The following is a 7,500-nucleotide window of genomic DNA, read 5'->3' on the forward strand; positions in this document are numbered from 1 at the left end:
GCAGCAACGTCCGCAGCAACATCAGAGCGGACAGCGTTCGGCTGGGCAGCCCCAGCAACAACAACAACAGTGGCATTTGCAGGGCCAGTTGCTGCGAAAGCAGAGTAAGCAGCAGCCACGCACGATGCCAGCTGCAGTGAAGAAGTCGCGGAAGCGGCCCGACACCATCGAGGTGATGCCAGCGGAGGGCGTCAGCTACCTCGACATGTATAGGGCGATTCGTACGAGCTCGCATCTCGACGGCATGCAGGAGAAGATCGGCGTCGGCAAGCGAACGCCGAAAGACACCTTGCGGCTGCCGCTGAGCCGTGATGCCGACAGCGCCGAGCTGTGCCAGCGTATCCGGCAAGCCATCGGAGACAAGGGTGCGGCGTCCGTGCGTACGGAGATGTCGATGGTGCTCATAACAAACATCGACTCCTTGGCGAGCGAGGACCAGCTGCGTCGGGCGGTGTTGACGGCTCTCGGCAAGGAGCATTCCGAGGCCACCTTCGACATGTGGGAGCGGCGAGACGGCACGAAGCGTGCTCGCGTTCGTCTGCCCCGGTCGGATGCGGAGCATCTGGCTGGGAAGCGCCTGCTCCTAGGACACACCTCCTGTTGGGTGTGGGAGGTCCCGAAAGCGTCGCTGGAGGAGAAGCGGTGCTTCCGATGTTTGGAGCGCGGCCACTTCGCCGGGCAGTGCTCGGGAGAGGACCGCAGCAAAGCGTGTATCCGGTGTGGCGCGGAAGGCCACAAGGCAGCGAGCTGCACTGGCGAGGCTCGCTGTTTGAAGTGTGGCGGCCCGCACTCGATTGCCGCAGCTTCGTGCAAAGCTGCAGCCACACGATGATGATAGAAGTGCTCCAGATAAATATCGGTAAGAGCAGGAGCGCTCAGGATCTTGCGCTCCAGCGGATGAGGGAGGAGGGAGCAGACGTGATGCTCATCACGGAGCTCTATGCTGTGCCGGCCAACAATGGGAACTGGGCATCCGACGACGCACTGAAGGCCGCGATCGTCACCAGTGGCCAACGGTTTCCCATACAGCGGGTGAGGAGCGTGCAGCATCCGGGCATCGTAGCTGCCGAGGTGGCGGGCATCGTTGTCATCTGCTGCTATATTCCGCCATCGATCGGCCTCCCGGAGTTCGAGCAGCAGATGGACCGGCTGGAGGTACTTGCGCGAGGCCACCCTTGCGTGCTGATAGCTGGTGACTTCAACGCGTGGCATGGGGCCTGGGGGAGCGAGCGGGCCAACCTTAAGGGTGAGGCGCTCCTTCAGACGGTTACCAGCCTAGGATTGGAGGTCCTCAACCGCGGCACGGAGCCGACATTCCTGGGGAACGGTGTGGCTCGGCCCAGCAGAGTGGACGTCGCCTTCGCGAGTCCAACGCTCTGCCGATCGGATGGAGCAGCGGAGGACATCAGCTCCTGGCGGACGCTAGACCGCTACTCCTATAGCGACCACCGCTATATTCGGTTTGCGGTCGGGCAACAGCATCGTACAGGTCAGCGGCCCGGACGGGGCATTCATCAGCAGGAAGGTGTCGAAGTACGGGAGGCGGGTACTCGCTGGCGAACTCGCCAGTTTTGCTCCCGTACTTTCGAGCTGGCACTTGAGGCGACCCGTTTTGCCGATCGGGTGACCGATGCGGCAAGCCTGGGGATGGTACTTACGGAGGCCTGCGACGCTACCATGGCGAGGATTGGGCAGTCGCAGCAGCAGAGGAGGAACTGCAACACATATTGGTGGACTCCGGATATCGAGGAGCTGACCGAGCGCTGCCGGTTGGCTCGGGAGCGACAGTTATTGGCCCTCGACGAGACGTCCGCCGAACTGGCTTCAGAGGAACATCAGGAGGCGCGTGCTGCCTTAAGGGTGGCAATTAAGGCCAGCAAGCAGCGCCAGTTCGATGAGTGGCTGCAGGCCCTGGCTGCAGATGAGACGGGACAGTGGTTCCGGCAAGTGCTTCTTCGGTTTCGGGGCAGCTGGACGGCGCGTGAACGCGATCCAGCGGTGTTGCAGCGGATCGTCGAGGAGCTGTTTCCGGAGCATCCCCCGGTCGAGTGGCCGGACGTCACGCCTTCGGAAGGGGACACTCCGGTCCGTCCGATCAGCTGCGCGGAGCTCCAGGCGATAGCGAGCGAGCTGCATCCGCGGAAGGCGCCTGGCCTCGATGGAGTACCGAACGCTGCGGTAACGGCTGCCATCCGGAAGTATCCGGAGCCATTCGCTGGTGTCTACCAGCGCTGCTTGGACACCGGCGAAATACCACGCGAATGGAAAAGGCAGAAGCTGGTGCTGTTGCCTAAGCCGGGTAAGCCGCCGGGCGAAGCCTCGTCCTGCCGCCCGATCTGCTTGATCGACAACCCGGCGAAGGTCTTCGAGAGGACTACGCTGGACAGACTCAACGAGCACCTGGAGGATCTGGAGGCACCTCGGCTGGCCGAGAACCAGTTCGGTTTCCGGAAGCAGCGGAGCACCCTGCAGGCGATCCAGCTGGTGGTGGAAGCAGGCGAGCGCGCGATGTCCTACGGACGGACTAACAACCGGGATAAGCGCTGTCTGCTGGTTGTGGCGTTGGACGTCAGAAACGCCTTTAACACCGCCAGCTGGCAGGCGATAGCGATGGCCCTGCGTGAGAAGGAGGTTCCAGCGCAGCTGCAACTCCTGCTCCGCGACTATTTCACCGACAGGGAGCTGGTGTACGACACCCATGACGGCCCGGTGTCACGTCGGGTGACGGCAGGCGTTCCACAGGGGTCAATCCTTGGCCCGACTCTGTGGAACGTTATGTACGACGGCGTTCTGCGGATCCAGCTCCCTGAAGGGGCCACCATCGTCGGCTTTGCCGATGACATCGCCATCCTGGCCGAGGGCTGCACACCCGAGGAGTCGGCGTCCGTTGCGGAGGCTGCGATCGAGGCGGTGATGGGGTGGCTCGAGGCACGGCACCTCAGTCTCGCCCCCCACAAAACCGAGGTGGTACTGATATCGAGTCTGCGTCGAGGACGTTTGGAAATTCCTGTGCGCGTCGGCGAAGTGGTCTGCACGTCAAAGCGATCGATACGCTACCTGGGGGTACAACTCCACGAGAAACTCTCGTGGAAACCGCACGTGGAAGCGGCCGCGGACAAGGCCCTCCGTGCGGTGGCGGCGGTTACCTCGGTGATGAGGAACCACAGCGGCCCCCAGGTGGCCAAGCGGCGGTTGCTGGCAGGAGTCGCTGAGTCGGTGATCCGGTACGCCTCGCCCATCTGGGCTAAGGCGACAGACATGCAGTGGTGCCGAAGACGACTGGCCCAGGTCCAGAAGCCACTGGCACGTGGGGTATCGAGTTCGTTCCGCTCGGTATCCTACGAGGTGTCAGTGGTGATGGCTGGTTTGGTGCCGTACTGGCTGGTCGTCAACGAGGACGCAAGGTGCCATAGCAGGCTGCTGGTCGAGCCTGGCGCCAGCAGGAAGGAGGTACGAGCGGCGGAGCGAGCAGCCACGATGCTGCAATGGCAGGACGCCTGGGACCGTGCGGCGGCAACACCATCGGCCAGCCGCTACTTGACGTGGGCGCACGGGATGATTCCCGACCTGCACCGGTGGACGAGACGAAAGCACGGGAAGGTGGACTTCCACCTTTCGCAGGTGCTCTCCGGACACGGATTCTTCCGAGAGTACTTGCACGTCTGCGGCTTCGCGTCGTCTCCGGAGTGTCCACGGTGCGTGGGGTCGGTCGAGTCGGTGGCCCACGTCTTGTTCGAGTGTCCCGTGTTTGAGGAAATCCGTCACGAGCTGTTGGGCTGGGGGACACCCGAGTCGGTCCAGCTTAACAACATCGCAGAGAAGCTGCTGGAGAGTGCGGAGTGGTGGGACCGCATTCAGAAAGCAGCAAAGACCATCACCACAGTGCTTCAACAGCTGTGGCGCGATGAGGAAGCGCTCACCAATGGTCGAACGGAAGCGGCTTTCGCCGAGGACGAGGAAGTGGTCCTCGAAAGTGTGGCCGCACTCTTCGGTGAGGAGATGGACGACGTCATCATCGAAGACATCACGCGGCGCGTGAACGAGGCGCGAGCAGCGCGTCAGCGATCTGCCCGCAACCGACGGCTTCGCGGCAGAGCGGAGGATCGGGCGCGAGTGCGACTGGCTGCGGACGTCGCAGCAGCACTGGCCGCCCGAGATGACGAGATACTGCGGACGGCAGTAGAGGCGGAGCGAGCGGGCCTAGCTCCTCCTCCCATACCTAGGCGTAGCAGAGGGGGACCACCTTCCCCTGAAACGGTTAGAATTCGCCATGAGCGGCGTCTATTCATGCAGCGCGCATGGCGCGCTCGGGTCCAGGCTGAGGGACCCTCGACGACGCGCCGCCGTCGGACCGCGCCTACGGAGGCGGACCTGATAAGGTCTCGGCGGAACAGACGCGAAAACGAAAGGCGCCGTCGTGCTTTGGCTGCAGGCCGACGATGGACACCCGCGGAGGAGGCTGCCGCCAGCGAGGCGGAATGGTCAGATCGATAGATGTCGGGTTGACTTCTTGAGATCTCCGAGAGGGGAAAGAATGAGTGAGTCACGCGGACTAAGCAAGCGTACGCCTTTAATATGCGGTTAAGATACGATTCAATTTAATAAAGAAATAGGGAAGAGACATCCGAAAGGGTTCGTAATGACGCATGACAAATCCCTGGCGGGCGACGTCGTGCGTCAAGAGCGTGGGTTTATGCTATTGTTTGTTAGAACATAATGTTTATGAACAATAAAACCTGCATTTGTTAAAAAAAAAAAAAAAACGAAGTGGAGCTTGCGGCTTAATTTGACTCAACACGGGAAAATTTACCAGGTCCGAACTTATCGAGGTAAGACAGATTGAGAGCTCTTTCTCAAATTTAAGGGTAGTGGTGCATGGCCGTTCTTAGTTCGTGGAATGATTTGTCTGGTTAATTCCGATAACGAACGCGACTCAAACAAGCTAACTAGAACGCTGTCAGCAGTGCACCTCCGGGCGCACCTGACGTCAAGGCCGGCGGCCCCTTCACGGGCGGTCGTCGGCCACGTTTGCCCTGCTTAGCGGGACAACTTGTGTTTAGCAAGGTGAGAATGAGCGATAACAGGTCCGTGATGCCCTTAGATGTTCTGGGCTGCACGCGTGCTACAATGTGAGCAGCAGCGTGTTCTCGCCAATTGGCGCCCCCATTCCGAGAGGAACGGGAAATCACCCAAATGCTCATTTAGTTGGGATTGGGGACTGCAACGGTCCCCATGAACCTGGAATTTCTAGTAAGTGCTAGTCATTAGCTAGCGCTGATTACGTCCCTGCCCTTTGTACACACCGCCCGTCGCTACTACCGATGGATTATTTAGTGAGGTCTCTGGAGGCACACCTTCCGCGGTTCCTTCGTGAGCTGCAGCTGGCATGGCCGAAGTTGACCGAACTTGATGATTTAGAGGAAGTAAAAGTCGTAACAAGGTTTCCGTAGGTGAACCTGCGGAAGGATCATTACCGATCAATACATATATGTTGTTGTGTGAGTTGATTAGAGAGATAGAGAAACACGGTATCAGCAGAACAAACTGCTATGTTACCTTTTGGGGGCCGCGCACGCCAATTAGACCCGCGAGAGAGGTGTGTCTATACTACGATATTGAGCGTGCGCGACCGTAGGCCAGTGGCCTTCGTACCTGTGCGCACACTCCCAATGGCAGCCATCGAACGCGTAAAGTGTGTGACACATGGGCGAAGGTAAAGACCCACTAGAACATATTTAAACACTGGCCTCGAGCGAGAGAGAACCTAATCAAGAGAACGAAAGTTGTGCAAGATCGCGCCGATGCCGCCCACATCGCGCGTCGATCAATGGGAAGGAAGACCAATGGTCATCCTTGTCCACCCTGGACGGCTTCGAAGGAACCGAGAGGTGCACGGTTACGCTGTCCGGGGAACTTAAGTTGTGAGAGATGCACCTAGCGCATAACGAAAACATAGGAGACAGTTGAACATACCAAAACCCTAGGCAGGGGATCACTCGGCTCATGGATCGATGAAGACCGCAGCTAAATGCGCGTCAGAATGTGAACTGCAGGACACATGAACACCGACACGTTGAACGCATATGGCGCATCGGACGTTTAAACCCGACCGATGCACACATTCTTGAGTGCCTACCAATTCTTGTTACACACTATTCCATAACTACAGGACGCCCGCGTACCAGCGGCACGCCTGGGCGAGCAGCACGCCCGGGAGTGTGTCGCAGGCTTGAACACACGCGTTTGGCGCACTGTGCATCATGGCGTGCTCGGACCCCTTCCGCGGGGGACCTTGGGCGCTGAAATGGTAAGGCGGTACAGTTGGCCCAGTGGGTGCGTGTCGTGTCGCACGGTTCGAACTTCGGCTATAAGACAACCTGGGAGCACCGGAAGCCCTTGAACACCTGGCTTGCCGTCTGTTGCCGGGACCCGCCGTCTGGCCGAGTCGTGTAACGCGTGCGGTACGCCCACCCGCTGGATACAAGCGAACAAGTGCGTGCTACTATTTACCATTCGGGAAAAATCCAACGTAGGCCTCAAGTGATGTGTGAGAACCCCCAGAATTTAAGCATATTAATAAGGGGAGGACAAGAAACCAACAGGGATTCCCTGAGTAGCTGCGAGCGAAACGGGATAAGCTCAGCACGTAGGGACGGCGCGTACCTCGCGTCTGTCCGATTCCGTGTACTGGACCGGTCCGTTATCTACCACTTACGGTGCAAACAGTTCAAGTTCAACTTGAAGGTGGCCCATTTTCCCACAGAGGGTGATAGGCCCGTCGAACGGCACGAAAAGTGAGGTGGTAGACGGTCGGCTCCATGGAGTCGTGTTGCTTGATAGTGCAGCACTAAGTGGGAGGTAAACTCCTTCTAAAGCTAAATACCGCCATGAGACCGATAGAAAACAAGTACCGTGAGGGAAAGTTGAAAAGCACTCTGAATAGAGAGTCAAATAGTACGTGAAACTGCCTAGGGGACGCAAACCTGTTGAGCTCAATGATCCGGGCGGCGATATTCAGCGGTGGTTGGCCCTCGCCGGGTCGGCTGCCGTGCACTTATCGGTCCGCAGTAACGGACATCGCGATCCATTACAAGTGTGAGTTTATTGTTCCGGCAACGGCCCCTGGCTCGTGGTTGGCGGCTCTTTAGTACGGGTGGCTCGGCGGCCTCCCCGAGCGAGAGTCTCCGCGCCTTTCACACCGAGAGGCGCAGGGCCCGACCGAGCATTTGGTGCGCCGCTGGAAGCGTGATGGATTGGTTAGAGCGGGGTCGAGAGGGCAGGTTCTCAAGCCGGAGACCTTCGAAGCACTCACCCCCGATCTGTGATGACGCATTATGCATTGAGATACCCTCGGGACCCGTCTTGAAACACGGACCAAGAAGTCTATCTTGCGCGCAAGCCAATGGGTATTGGCGGTCCTACCCCGGGCCGCTGGACACTGGAAACCCACAGGCGTAGACAAATCGAACAGTTGTTGCGGGATTACGGGTTCGGCACTGG

General features: G+C 59.2%; 1 non-coding gene and 1 pseudogene across 1 annotated transcript; both read left to right on the forward strand.

Annotated features, from left to right (window-relative positions):
- The first annotated feature begins 5,976 nt into the window (after nucleotides 1-5,976).
- Nucleotides 5,977-6,134, forward strand: LOC128308491 (5.8S ribosomal RNA). Its single transcript, XR_008288326.1, has one exon. It is a non-coding gene; the product is annotated as a 5.8S ribosomal RNA (ribosomal RNA).
- A 397-nt stretch (nucleotides 6,135-6,531) lies between these two features.
- LOC128308468 (uncharacterized) overlaps nucleotides 6,532-7,500 on the forward strand; it is a 6,263-nt pseudogene continuing 5,294 nt past the window's right edge.

Source organism: Anopheles moucheti, assembly GCF_943734755.1.
Source record: "Anopheles moucheti chromosome X unlocalized genomic scaffold, idAnoMoucSN_F20_07 X_unloc_4, whole genome shotgun sequence".
Taxonomy (NCBI): domain Eukaryota; kingdom Metazoa; phylum Arthropoda; class Insecta; order Diptera; family Culicidae; genus Anopheles; species Anopheles moucheti.